The sequence below is a fragment of the Vipera berus genome, assembly GCF_964194415.1.
Source record: "Vipera berus genome assembly, chromosome: 6".
Taxonomy (NCBI): domain Eukaryota; kingdom Metazoa; phylum Chordata; class Lepidosauria; order Squamata; family Viperidae; genus Vipera; species Vipera berus.
The window spans coordinates 61,824,790-61,838,529 of NC_138208.1; positions in this window are offsets into that span (position 1 = coordinate 61,824,790).

The following is a 13,740-nucleotide window of genomic DNA, read 5'->3' on the forward strand; positions in this document are numbered from 1 at the left end:
AATGTTAAATGCTCAAAGTTGAAAAACATGAAACTTGAAATTATATTTGTTAAAAGGAATAGCTTTGGATAAACATTAAATGAGTTTTGATTGCAAAAGGTTAGTTTCAATATTTACAACTTCAGTGAGAGTCTGAAACAAACCATCTTCAAACAATCTAATGGAATCAGGTGATGGATTAACTTTTTTTTCCACTGCCAAAGATTGAATGTATAAGTAATAGAAACATCCTGTGTTAAATTTTAAAACCTCATTCAGTTTTCTCTTTATATCTTTGATTTGATTTGATTGACACGTTGACTGGCACATTGTTATTACATTTTTTCTTGATGAACATCGTTGAATATTTTTGGTCAGGAATTTCAGTTTTGAGATAAACCCTCATATTTTCATCGTATGAAGTATAAGCAATTTGTAAGTATTTTCTTATATTTCCCAGTCACTGAGCTTACCATGAAAGCTTTTCTGATAATGGTTCATTCTTCTCTGAATGTGTGGCAGTGTTCCCTGATGTTTTTAGAAACTGATTGCCCCCTTACATTTATCTTACATTTTTCAAAAGCTTTAAAAAAAATCTTTCTGGATATTAAGGCCTCTTTCAAACTGTGAATGAAATTATGCCTTTTGTTGGCTGATATAATTCTATCAGCTTTGAAGGGCTGCAAAAATATAACTGATTGATTGTATGCTATGTTTAGCTTTGTAGGAAAAAACTGCTATTATTTCTCACAACTATCATAATTTACAAGAGTAAATTACCTGAAGGACATATAAAAATAGCAAAAATAAAGATTTTAATATTAGATTATATGCAGATATTTTTGTGATGTGTAGGTATACTAATGCATACTTTTAAGAAATTCCTTTTCATACATCTGTAGCTATATTATACAACACTACACCTATCATTTCTCCTCCTAAGTGCCTTTCCAGACAATAATTTTCTTATGGCATCAATATGGACCCTCTCCCAGGAACTTGTCCTGTCATAAATATTCCAGCAAGAAAACATCTAATAATTATTATTCTTTGGCACTTTCCAAATCACATTGTTTTCATAGTAGTCTCTTTCCCTCTGGATTTCTACATGCCAGGTCTTTGCCCATGTTAGTCTTCCACCTATGTAGAAAAACTTAGCCATTTTTTTGATCAATCAGCTTTGTTCCAAGTACGGGTAATGATTTTTCTTCATTGTCCAGCAAGAGGAACAGCAAGGATCATCTATTGTCAAAAAAATACTTGTTTCCAAATTTTCCATTCCTACTCTAGCCCTTACCACACTTTGTTTGCCCTGCCCATAAGAGAATCTGACAGATGTTTTTACAATTAACCTGCTGCTTAAGTTAACAGAGAAAAGATCTCTTTCAAATTAAGTTTGTCTCATGTGATTTCCAAGAAGTTCTTGATAACAATATGCATTGTCATTGTCTTCTTCATAGATGTTTTCCCCCGCCATATTTTTAATTTAACCTGCTGCTCTTGAGATTTTCTGATAAAGTCTCTTGAGTTACAGTACTGTATATATATAAATGTATCTCCAGGTTGAGGAGAAAATTCATAACAAGTCTGTTTTCTTTCTGTGGAAGAAAGGACTTAGTAAAGACTATAATCAGAAAAGCAAACATTATATTCCAGATTGGTTAAGACAAGGGTCCCCAACCTCCAGTCCGTGGACTGGCACTAGTCCGCAGCATGCAGCAAGTGCTCCATGCAAACAAGCGAAGCCCCATCTGTGGGATGCAGGCAGCACAGAAAGCCACGGCCCTCTGGTCCATAGAAAAACCTTTCTCCATGGAACTGGTCCCTGGTGCCCAAAAGGCTAGGCGCTGCTGGGTTAAGATATTCCAGAAGCATCCCAGGATTCCTCCTCCCTGTGGCCTTCCTCTCAAAGAAAAAATCTGAAATTCAGAAGCTAAAGAGAGGCATACAGTACTGCTTTTGGTTTTGATTCCAAATTTAGGAAAATGCAAATTTAGACAACTACATTTTTAGTTTGCAAATAGTCTAAGACTATTTGATAAAAACCTAGAAACAGGATCTGAGCTTGGAATGATATCTGATTCTGGGAGAAAAGCCCAGAAAAAGTTGGAAAAGGTGATGAGTGTAAGTGTTGATGAGGGAAGAGAGAGATGCAGAATGGATGGGCTTGCCTTTGCTTCTGAGGAAAATTGTTCATGACAGCCATAAATGAGCTGCAGACAAGTCTCATAGTTTCTTTCCCTCTTAATGAAAGAATTAGAATGGCTACATACGCAAAATGGATGTCAAATTGATCCCATTTTTATCTTGCCTTTTATTGTATTTACAGCAAATTTTAAATTCTGAATAAATACAGTAATTTCATGGCCTCCTGTTTTCTAATCTAAAGAAATATAGACACCTACTAAAATAATATATGACATACAAGAAACAGCTATGATAGATTTAAAACATCTAAGACTATATTCTAACAGGAATGGTAAAGCTAATACATTTGAAAGCTAATAAAAATATAGTATATAATAAAAATACAGTATATATTTGTAAGGCAACAAAAATATAAACTGTACATAATCACTCTTTTCAAAATAAAACAAGTTTTTTCCAAGTTAATCACAAATCCATATTGTGGCAAATTAGGTAAGTTTTTGCTGTATCAATTTTTCTTTCTATAAGGCAATTTTGCCCTGGAATTGGGGGCAAAAAACAGGGGAATGGAACACCAATCTGCATTTTGATGAAGGTTCTGCTGCTATCCTATTTAGTTAATCCCTGAACTACTATTGTAATAATACATACACTTTAATAAGACTAAAAAGTGCCAGCCTCTGAATGAATGTACAGTTTTACATTTAATAATAACTTGTTGAAATTTAATTAAGCAGAGAATGTGAGTATGAAAAAATGTACTGTAACACAGATCTCCTTTTGGGATGTTGATCAGTTTAGTGAATTTCAACAAACTATGTAAATTAAACCAATAGATGGGATGCAAACCTTTTACTTTTTATAATATAATAGATTTTCAAACACTCTCATTTTTATGAGTATTTCATAATACAGACTGTCATCAAAATTATAATAGAGTCATTGGCAGTACAAATTATGCAGTGATACATTGATATTCTGATTCAAACAAGTGAGGCACAGCACAATTCCTTTATATTTGGTTAGTCAAAGTCTCACATTCTTACATCTAGCAGCTCTGCTGGGATTGCAACTCCAGAATTCCCTTTGGCTCTCCTAGTAGGGAATTCTATGAGAAGACTGTTATAAGCTAAATTGAAAATAATAGCATTACTACCTAGAGATTTTTTTTGACAAATGTTAATCCATAGCTATCAAACTGGGTTGAGAATATCTTTATACCACCAGTTCTTTGAGAGCAGTTTCCAGGATCTTGATTTCTTGGTAAACTGTGAACACTTTGCATGTGTTGCTTTCCACACCTTCAGTTTTCTGTCACGAAGTATTAAATAATCATAAAAATGTAGGTGGATTTGAAGAGTAACAAGACTGGAACTTTTGTTCAGCTCCAATTTAGTTAGCATTTGAGGTTAATTGGGGTTTGGCTCTGGGCTTTTTTTTCACACCTAAACTGGTTCAACCTTTTCCTAATTAGTTTGGCTCAAGAAAGCAGTCCTGTCAAAAACTGAAGAGACAGTGCACAAGAAGGTGCAATCTTGGAATGGAGGAGAGTTTCAGTTGTCATGTTTTGTAGTGAACATCAATTAATCAACCAATGGATGAGACTATAACTTCACAAGAAGGAGAGAGTTATGAATGGGAGCTGTCCGGTTTTCTTAATCTTCCATCTATTTCTGTCTCAGATGTGTTACTCATAGAGCAATTCATCCTTTTCCTTGTGTCTGACAAAAGACAGGTAGTTTAAGATACATGTAATGGCAAGTCATTAATAGGGTGTTATTTTTTTCAGAGAAACATCAACATAGGGCAGGTGTACCTTTCTTTACAGAATCTTACCAATATATCTTTGTCAAGATCTGCTGAGCTCCTGTGATTAGATTATTTCCTTAAATCTATATATCACTTAGATTCATAAAATGAATTCACTTGTTCCAGTCATTGTACTGCAGAAATATAAAAACATTTAGCTATAACATTAGATATAATGCTACAGCATTATAACTCTCAGATTTAAGTCCTCTTTAATTTTTAATAATAATAAACTCAGTTCCATAGATTTTAGGGAGGAGAAGGGGAAATTTTTTGTGTATCTTGTAAACCACATACAAACACTTACTTCTGTCCCTGAATAATGGCTATTATGAATAGGAAAATGTCAGAAAATCCTGGTTATCTATGGCAACAGTGAAAAATAATAATAATAATAATAATAATAATAATAATAATAATAATAATAATAATAATAATAATAATAATAATAATAATAATAATAATAATAATAATAATAAGTTGGAAGGGACCTTTTAGTGTTGGCTAAAAACTGTGAAAAAGATGAATGACCAGGAATTAACATATGTATTGCTTCATGTCTGGTGTTTAAGACAAAAACAAATGCTTTTAATGTTTATTGTTTTGTAATTTTATTTCCCCTTCATGGATTATTGCCTTGTCGTGGTGAAGGGGCTTGCGTAATTCAATGAAGCTATGAGCTATGCCGTGCAGGGCCACCCAAGACGGAAAGGTCATAGCAGAGAGTTCTGACAAAACATGATCCACTGGAGAAGGAAATGGCAACCCACTCCAGTATCTTTGCCATGAAAACCCTATGGACAGTACCAAAAGGCAAAACGATATGACGCTGGAAGATGAGCCCCTCAGGTCGGAAGGCGTCCAATATGCTACTGGGGAAGAGCAGAGGGCTAGTACTAGTAGCGCCAGAAAGAATGAAGCGACTGGGCCAAAGCCCAAAGGACGCTCAGCTGTGGATATGTCTGGTGGTGAAAGGAAAGTCCGATGCTGTAAAGATTCTTTCTCCATAGGAACCTGGAATGTAAGATCCATGAATCAAGGAAAGCTGGACGTGGTCAAACAAGAGATGACAAGACTAAACATCGACATCTTAGGTATCAGCGAACTAAAATGGACAGGAATGGGTGAATTTAATTCAGATGACCATCAGGTATACTACTGCAGGCAAGAATCCCTCAGAAGAAATGGAGTAGCCTTCATAGTCAATAAAAAAGTAGGAAAAGCAATACTGGGATACAACCCTCAAAATGACAGAATGATCTCAGTTCGAATCCAAGGCAAACCATTCAATATCATAGTAGTCCAAGTCTATGCCCCAACCACCAGTGCTGAAGAGGATGAAATTGACCTGTTCTATGAAGCCCTACAGCACCTTATAGAACTAACACCAAAAAATGATGTCCTTATCATCATGGGAGATTGGAATGCTAAAGTAGGAAGCCAAAAGATAACTGGAATAACAGGCAAGTTTGGCCTTGGAGTACAAAATGAAGCAGGGCACAGGCTGATAGAATTTTGTCAAGAGAATACGATGGTCATAGCAAACACTCTTTTCCAACAACCCAAGAGAAGGCTTTACACATGGACATCACCAGACGGTCAGCACAGAAATCAGATTGACTATGTGCTCTGCAGCCAAAGATGGAGAAGCTCTATACAGTCAGTAAAAACAAGACCAGGAGCTGACTGTGGCTCAGACTATGAGCTTCTTGTTGCAAAGTTTAGGCTTAAATTAAAGAAAGTAGGGAAAAGCGCTAGGCCAGTCAGGTATGAATTAAATCATATCCCTGTTGAATATACAGTAGAGGTGACAAATAGATTTAAGGAATTAGATCTGATAGACAGAGTGCCTGAAGAACTATGGACAGAGGTTCGCAACATTGTACAACAGGTAGCAACCAAAACCATCCCAAAGAAAAAGAAATGCAAGAAAGCAAAATGGCTGTCTGAGGAAGCTATGCAAATAGCTGAGGAAAGGAGGGAAGCAAAAGGCAAGGGAGAAAAAGAAAGATACACCCAATTGAATGCAGAATTCCAGAGAATAGCTAGAAGAGATAAGAATGCCTTCTTAAATGAACAGTGCAAAGAAATAGAAGAAAACAATAGAATAGGGAGGACCAGAGATCTTTTCAAGAAAATTGGAGAGATGAAGGGAACGTTTCATGCAAAAATGGGCATGATAATGGACCAAAATTACAGGGACCTAACAGAGGCAGAAGAGATTAAAAAGAGGTGGCAAAATTACACAGAAGAACTATACAAGAATGAGCTTAACGTCCCTGATAATCACAATGAGGTGGTCACTGACCTCGAGCCAGACATCCTAGAATGTGAAGTGAAGTGGGCCTTAGAAAAGCTGAGCAACAACAAAGCTAGTGGAGGTGACAGTATTCCAGGTGAGCTATTCAAAATCTTAAAAGACGATGCAGTAAAAGTGCTACACTCAATTTGCCAGCAAATTTGGAAAACTCAACAGTGGCCACAGGATTGGAAAAGATCAGTTTACATTCCAATTCCAAAGAAAGGCAGTGCCAAAGAATGTTCAAACTATCGCACCATTGCACTCATTTCTCATGCTAGTAAAGTTATGCTTAAAATTCTACAAGCTAGACTCCAGCAGTATGTGGATCGAGAACTACCAGAAGTACAGGCAGGATTTCGAAGAGGCAGAGGAACTAGAGATCAAATTGCTAACATACGCTGGATCATGGAGAAAGCTAGAGAGTTCCAGAAAAACATCTACTTCTGCTTCATTGACTATGCTAAAGCCTTTGATTGCGTGGATCATAACAAACTGTGGTAAGTCCTTAAAGAGATGGGCATACCAGACCATCTTATTTGTCTCTTCAGAAACCTATATGCGGGCCAAGAAGCAACAGTGAGAACTGGACACGGAACCACTGACTGGTTCAAAATTGGGAAAGGAGTCCGGCAAGGCTGTATACTGTCGCCTTGCCTATTTAACTTATATGCAGAGCACATCATGAGAAAGGCAGGGCTAGATGAATCAAAAGTTGGAATTAAGATTGCCGGAAGAAACATCAACAACCCAAGATATTCAGATGATACCACTCTAATGGCAGAAAGTGAAGAGGAACTAAAGAGCCTCTTGTTGCGAGTGAAGAAGGAGAGTGCAAAACCTGGGTTGAAACTAAACATTAAGAAAACCAAGATCATGGCATCTGGCCCTCTCAATTCCTGGCAAATAGATGGGGAAGAAATGGAGGTAGTGACAGATTTTATTTTCCTGGGCTCCAAGATCACTGCAGATGGGGACTGTAGCCAAGAAAGACGCTTGCTCCTGGGGAGGAAAGCCATGGCAAATCTAGACAGCACACTAAAAAGCAGAGACATCACCCTGTCAACAAAAGTGCGTATAGTCAAGGCTATGGTCTTCCCAGTTGCAATGTATGGCAGTGAAAGCTGGACCATAAGAAAGGCTGAGCGCCAAAGAATTGAAGCCTTTGAACTATGGTGCTGGAGAAGACTCCTGCAAGTCCCTTGGACTGCAAGGCGATCAAACCGGTCAGTCCTAGAGGAGATCAACCCTGACTGCTCTTTAGAAGGCCAGATCCTGAAGCTAAAACTCAAATACTTTGGCCACCTAATGAGAAGGAAGGACTCACTGGAGAAGAGCCTAATGCTGGGAAAGATCGAGGGCAATAGAAGAAGGGGACGACAGAGAATGAGGTGGCTGGATGGAGTCACTGAAGCAGTAGGCGCGAGCTTAAATGGACTCCAGAAGATGGTAGAGGACAGGAAGGCCTGGAGGAATGTTGTCCATAGGGTCGCGATGGGTCGGACACGACTTCGCAGCTAACAACAACAACAACAAGGGTTTTAGATTTTAATGAAGGATAATTTAATTTATTTTAATTTGTTATTAACTTTTGTATTGTTATATTGTTTTAATCGCCTTGTGAACCGCCCTGGGTCCTATGGGAGAAGGGCGGTATATAAGTCTAAATAATAATAATAATAATAATAATAATAATAATAATAATAATAATAATAATAATAATAATAATAATAATAATAATAATAATAATAATAATAATAATTTTGAGCCTTAGGTTTCCTCACTTCATCTTTGCAGGCTCGGGCTATTTGCTGATATTCTACCTTAGTTATGCGCCCCTCTTTCCATTTTTTATACTTGTCCTTTTTGTCTTTCAATTTATCAGAGAGTTCTTTATGCAGCCATGCTGGTTTCTTTTGAGAGCAGTTATTTTTCTTCTTTGTTGGTATTGTGCTAGACTGGGCTTTTATAATCTCACTTTTCAAAATTTCCCAAGCTTCTTGAGTTGTTTTCCTCTTGAGGATTCTCATCCATGGAATCTTTCCCAAGCTCTCTTAAAGTCCAAGACTCTAGTTTGACTGTGTTCTATTGCTTGTGCTTGCATAATATTGAATTCTAATATTATAGTATGATCACTCCCCCCCAACGTTCCTGTGCTTTCAACACCTTCTATCATTTCATCTTTGTAGTGAAAACTAGGTCCAATATGGCTGATCCCCTAATTTTCTGCTCTACTTTTTGGGAGACAAAATTGTCTGCTAGGTTTGTCAGGAATCTGTTTGATCTTCCACTTGGTGCAGAGTTTGTCTCCCATTTAATGTCAGTGTAATTAAAGTCCAGCATTACTATTATGATGTCCTTCCTACATACCTTAGTTAGCTGACTAGCAAAAAGTTCATCTCTTTTCTCTATTTGGTTGGGTGTCCTATAGTATACACCTATGGCAATGTCATTTCTCCCCCTTTTATATTGACTCAAATGCATTCAAGACAGTTTTCATCATTGTTGTGCTCTATTTCTGTAGAGATGTAGTTATTTCTTATAGAGAGAGCAACTCCACCTCCTCTTTTATTTGGTCTGTTTCTTTTAAATAATTTAAATCCCTCTAGCTGTGTGTTCCATTTGTGGCTTTTATCCCACCATGTTTCCGTAATGGCAACAATATCATATCTGCCCTCATTTACTTGAATTCTAGTTCATTCATTTATTGCTCATGCTCTGTTTGTTTATGACTGACCCTGTGTTTACTTTCTACATAACTTGTGTGGTGCCTGAGTTCCCCTATTTTCTTACCTCCTGTTTGATTAGTGCATTTAGTATGGCACTCACTAGTAAAAGCTTGATTTTGCTTGACAGCTAGGTTGATATTCTGGTCCACACACCCCTCTATGTTACATGCACTGATAACCCTATAATTTTTAGATTGCTGGGGACAGGAATGTTCTATATCAATTAGCTCACTGTCCCTGTTGTTCACTTTAAATTAAATACAGTATTTCATTGCACATAAAATAAAAAATGGGTCACTCATCATACTAGGTCATGACTTATTTTAACTGGTTTGTAAAATAAACTATTATGTTTGAATTTATACCATATGTTAAACCAAAGTGAGTCATCACATTATGGCTTGGTATGATGTGTGAACCAAACCAATATTTTTCCAGTGTTGGAACTTCCAATTTTTTTTATAGCAGACAGATAGTAAAGAAGAGGAATCATTAATAAGAGTGAGTAATCTTGTATTACCATTTTTGCAGGACAAAGAAAGGAAAAAAATTACATAAATAGGAAAATAAAAGTAATACAATATGTCTATTACTAATGTGAATGTCTATATATTTCAATAGTCACTGTGATGGTTTACCTGATTTTCCTTGATTAGCTTCTATTAAGCTAAGCAAGTGAGAAAATTGCCAGTAGAATACCATTAAAATATGCAACATGGGTGGTTGATTTCCTTAGTAAAAGAGAGAGAGGGAGAAAAACTGCTCAATTGATCTAAAATTCTAATGAGACTCACTCAACCATACATTAATTTTGAGGATGCAGACTATCATTTTGATGGTAACTTGTATTCCAGGAAGTCTTTTAGGCACCAGAAAAGGCTTTTTCCTAAATCCCATCTCTGTTTCTGTTCGTTTTAACAATGATAATGATAATCTATTTGAGTCACTTCATGTGAATTTTTTATGAAGCACCTTAAGCTGCTTAATCTACGATGATCTTGATTCTAACATCACAATGCATAAATTGCTATCTATTACATGAATGCTAATTTAATATGCAGGCAACTTTAATTAATGTTATTACTGCATAGTTTCCTTTCTCCCCTTTCCCCCTCTCCTTGAAATTAGATAATAGACAAATATAATGGTTGCCTTGGGACTGAGAAGATCAGATTGTTTAGAGATTAAATCTCTAAAAGTTACAGTTCCTGTTTGTTGGTGATCGATCTCAGCCCAGTTCTAACATGGACTCTGGATGGCGTCACCAGGGCTTTTTTCCTCATAGAATGCTCAGAACGGAGTTCCGGCACCTTTTTTGGATGGAACCTTGTAGGGTAGGCAAGGCGGGTTGTATGACATGTGTGAGTTCCGGCACCTTTTTCTTTTACAAAAAAAGCACTGGGCATCACATAACAACCTAAGAAAAGACTCCACTATTGGGGGATCCTTCTGAACTTGCAGCTCTTTCTACACCCAGAGATAGAGACTGTGGCCAGAGGGCCTTTATCAATTCTGGCTAATCTGCCAGATGTGGATCTTGGAGCTGGAGCATCGTGGCAAAATGCACTTATCAGAATCTGTTATCCTCTGAGATACAGAATTTCCCCTCTCCTCCCCCATCTTCCAGACTACAAAAAGCCCCGAAAACTCTTATTCCACACACCGTATGGGTCCTAAGGGTATAAGCAATGCCTAGGGCTAGTCAGATTAGATTTGATGGACTATTGCTTTTAATGTTGTTCCTTTATATACAAAAATATTCAAATAATGTGGAATAATGACAAAGTTTTGACTGAGGGCAGAGAATGTTTTAAGTTAATATTTTGATTTGTGTGCAGATGTATGTAGAAAGGGGAGTGGAAATGGGTTTTTTTTAATCCCATTTATATCCCGCCCTTCTCCGAAGACTCAGGGCGGCTTACAATCTAAAGCACAAATCAATGTGCTTAGCAATAGCCTTCATTCTATGTATATGCCTGCTTATTAGGGCTTTGCCCCCCCCCCAGCGGCATTATTACAAAGTCAGCTTATTGCCCCCCAACAATCTGGGTCCTCATTTTACCTACCTCGGAAGGATGGAAGGCTGAGTCAACCTTGAGCCTGGTGGGATGCGAACCTGCACTAATTGCAGGCAGCTGGTGTTACTTAAGGAGGCATTAGCCCACTGCTCCACCAAGGCTCTGTTTTGGTTGTCTCTTGGGATGAGCTCTACCTCCCTCCTCTTTTTTACTTTACTAACATACATATATTTTGAAGAACAAAAGCTGCTTGCAGATTCTCTCCCTACTTTGTCATTGTTTCAGGCTTACTCTTCACTTGGTTCATGGCTACATTTGTCAAGTGCCTGATTATTTATTCCATTAAAAATATGCTTGGATTTTAAAATGAGTTCTAGTTTCAATATACCTATCTGCACAGACTTAGTAATGTTAACAAAATTAACTTTAACATAGTTTAAAATCTACTGCATAGGTCTAGAAGAAGAGCAATAGATTTTTTTTTGTTAACTTTCATGGTATGGTTTGCAATTGTCTGACAATAAATGAAGACAAGGGTGGTCTGCTTGTCATCTACAAGCTCAGCTAGTTATAGTTTTATTGTGTAATTCAAGCACAGGCTACAGAAATAACCACTAATCGACCACTTTTGTGAGAATGTTATCTGCTGAGGATCTACAGCAGGGAGCCACAATTTTTTTTGACCTATTTGTTAGAGTGCATCTAACAAAACATGGAGCTTTGTGCAAAGCATATGAATGAGTCATTTGACAGTTTCAGGTTGACTGAAATAATTCTGCTACATTTATTTCTAAAGCCAACATACTATTCACATATTTAACATTATAGGAAGAAGCTCTACTGTATATAATTAATATAGAAAAAAAAATCAATTTCCAGTGGGTGTAAACTAGTTCCAAACAGGTAGATTTGGAATTTTGAGAGACTTTTTCACAAAATAAAAGGTTGGAAAAGAAGGTTGTTGAAAGGTGGAGTTGAAGCTTGAGCTCTAAATTTTCATTTAATTCCACAGTTATGACTCCCAATACTCATTTTACAGAGAAATTAATAAGGCTCAGAGATTAATAACCTGTCCAAGAAATCTAGTTCAGGGGAAAATGTCCTTCAAGGAGAAGTCAATCTTGGACATCTCCCATTCAAATACCAACCAAATCCAATCCCGCTTAACTTTCTGAGCCCAGACAAGACTGCCAGGATCCTGCATTATTTTCACCAATGAGAAACAAATAAATATTATAAAGATAAACAGGGACTTTTTGTATACAATACATAAAACAAACAATAATAATAATAATAAAAGAATAAACAGCTACATGTAGTCACTGCATTAACTTTGAGTTGGGAATGTCTGGGCAACAATATAATAAATATTATCTATCTGGGAAACAATGGTGTACATCCTAGCCTCTAGAACAGAAATCTAGCTTATATTGTGTTATTGATTCAATATTGACAATAGGGAAGGTGAACTGTTTCTTGGATAATGGTGAGGAAGGGATTTCAACCAGACTAGATAACAAGATATAAAATCCAATAAATATAAACGGCATCTTCTTTGGAAGATTATTTGTAAATCTCATGGGATGTGTAATATACTTTCAAAAGCACTTTATGCACATTGATTGAAAAACTATTAATTGGATTTTAAATTGTGCTTTGTAACCTTTTTAATGAGCTGCATTAGTAACTTATACACTGCCAGAAGTTGTCCAGTCTGAATGCAATAGAACACTTTTGTGTTTATGAGTTTTGTTTTAGTATTTCTATGAAAACCTGAACATAGAATGTTGTGATATATACTATTATTATATCTATATCTGGGTATTTTTATTCTCTCAGGCATTTTTTGTTTCATGCAAAGTGTTCAAAGCAATGTGAGTGTTGAGTGAATCATGCCTGACTTTACAACTATTTTTGCCACAGTTGTTAAGCAAATCACTGCAGTTAAGTGCATCACATAGTCTTTAAGCAAATCTGGCTTCCCACATTGATTTTGCTTGTTGGAAGCAGGCTGGGAAGGTAACAAATAGTGGTCAAGTGACCCCAGGCTGCTGCAACCATTGTGAATACATGATGGTTGCTAGCCTCAATTTTAATCACATGACTACAGGGATGCTGTGACAGTTGTAAGTGCAAGGGCTGGTTGTAAGTCACTTTTTCAATGCCACTGTAACTTTGAATGGTTGCTAAACAAATGACTGTAATGACTACCTTATATATACCTTATATATACTATTATATGGACTTGGATGTGTTCCAATAACTATGAGAAAAATAATCCTTAATTAATGCTGTAAATATAGAAATCTGAACAGGCACTAGTCTAGGGGCATGAAATTTTATTGGGCAGAAAAATTAAAAAGATTTCTGAAAAGCGTAATAAAAAAAGCAAAAAAAGCAGTAAGAGTGCATTCTGTGAGGCAGTGCACCTGCTGGTGGGTTAAGTATAATTTCATAGTGTAAACAGCATAATAATGTCTGAGAAAAGAAAAAGAAATATCCGGGGTTGAAAATCATAAGCTCAAAAGTGTGAAGACAAAAAGAAACAAGAGGCATCTTTTTGAACTTCCTAACAAAATTGGAAAATAAGCCAAACAACAGGTTCTGATGGAATATGAATTTGCCTAGTGTCTTTAAATGTCTAGAGCTGGCCTTGTAAATAAACAGGGATAGTTGGGACTTTACTTTTTAAGTTAATTAATTTTTTAGATTTCTTTTTTCAAAAAAATCTATTTATGATTGTATAAATGTCACACAT